Source organism: Antennarius striatus, chromosome 15 (assembly GCF_040054535.1).
Source record: "Antennarius striatus isolate MH-2024 chromosome 15, ASM4005453v1, whole genome shotgun sequence".
Lineage (NCBI taxonomy): Eukaryota > Metazoa > Chordata > Actinopteri > Lophiiformes > Antennariidae > Antennarius > Antennarius striatus.
Genome location: NC_090790.1, coordinates 351,922 through 353,635, shown reverse-complemented (window position 1 = coordinate 353,635; position 1,714 = coordinate 351,922).

The window sequence follows — 1,714 nt, the reverse complement described above, 5'->3', positions numbered from 1 at the left end:
TACCTACAGTAGGTACTGTAGGTTTAGCACACACACGTTGTACCTACAGTAGGTACTGTAGGTTTAGCACACACACGTTGTGCCTACAGTAGGAACTGTAGGTTTAGCACACACACGTTGTACCTACAGTAGGTACTGTAGGTTTAGCACACACACGTTGTACCTACAGTAGGTACTGTAGGTTTAGCACACACACGTTGTACCTACAGTAGGTACTGTAGGTTTAGCACACACACGTTCTTACAGTAGGTACTGTAGGTTTAGCACACACACGTTGTACCTACAGTAGGTACTGTAGGTTTAGCACACACACGTTGTACCTACAGTAGGTACTGTAGGTTTAGCACACACACGTTGTACCTACAGTAGGTACTGTAGGTTTAGCACACACACGTTGTACCTACAGTAGGTAGTGTAGGTTTAGCACACACACGTTGTGCCTATAGTAGGTACTGTAGGTTTAGCACACACAAGTGGTGCCTACAGTAGGTACTGTAGGTTTAGCACACACACGTTGTACCTACAGTAGGAACTGTAGGTTTAGCACACACACGTTGTGCCTACAGTAGGTACTGTAGGTTTAGCACACACACACACGTTGTGCCTACAGTAGGTACTGTAGGTTTAGCACACACACACACGTTGTGCCTACAGTAGGTACTGTAGGTTTAGCACACACACACACGTTGTGCCTACAGTAGGTACTGTAGGTTTAGCACACACACGTTGTACCTACAGTAGGTACTGTAGGTTTAGCACACACACGTTGTACCTACAGTAGGTACTGTAGGTTTAGCACACACACGTTGTACCTACAGTAGGTACTGTAGGTTTAGCACACACACGTTGTACCTACAGTAGGTACTGTAGGTTTAGCACACACACGTTGTACCTACAGTACGTACTGTAGGTTTAGCACACACACGTTGTACCTACAGTAGGTACTGTAGGTTTAGCACACACACGTTGTACCTACAGTAGGTACTGTAGGTTTAGCACACACACGTTCTTACAGTAGGTACTGTAGGTTTAGCACACACACGTTGTACCTACAGTAGGTACTGTAGGTTTAGCACACACACGTTGTACCTACAGTGGGTACTGTAGGTTTAGCACACACACGTTGTACCTACAGTAGGTACTGTAGGTTTAGCACACACACGTTGTACCTACAGTAGGTACTGTAGGTTTAGCACACACACGTTCTTACAGTAGGTACTGTAGGTTTAGCACACACACGTTGTACCTACAGTAGGTACTGTAGGTTTAGCACACACACACACACGTTGTGCCTACAGTAGGTACTGTAGGTTTAGCACACACACACACGTTGTGCCTACAGTAGGTACTGTAGGTATAGCACACACACGTTGTGCCTACAGTAGGTACTGTAGGTTTAGCACACACACGTTCTTACAGTAGGTACTGTAGGTTTAGCACACACACGTTGTGCCTACAGTAGGTACTGTAGGTTTAGCACACACACGTTGTGCCTACAGTAGGTACTGTAGGTTTAGCACACACACGTTGTGCCTACAATAGGTAATGTAGGTTTAGCACACACACACGTTGTACCTACAGTAGGTACTGTAGGTTTAGCACACACACACGTTGTACCTACAGTAGGTACTGTAGGTTTAGCACACACACACACACGTTGTACCTACAGTAGGTACTGTAGGTTTACTGTAGGTACTGTAGGTTTAGCACACAC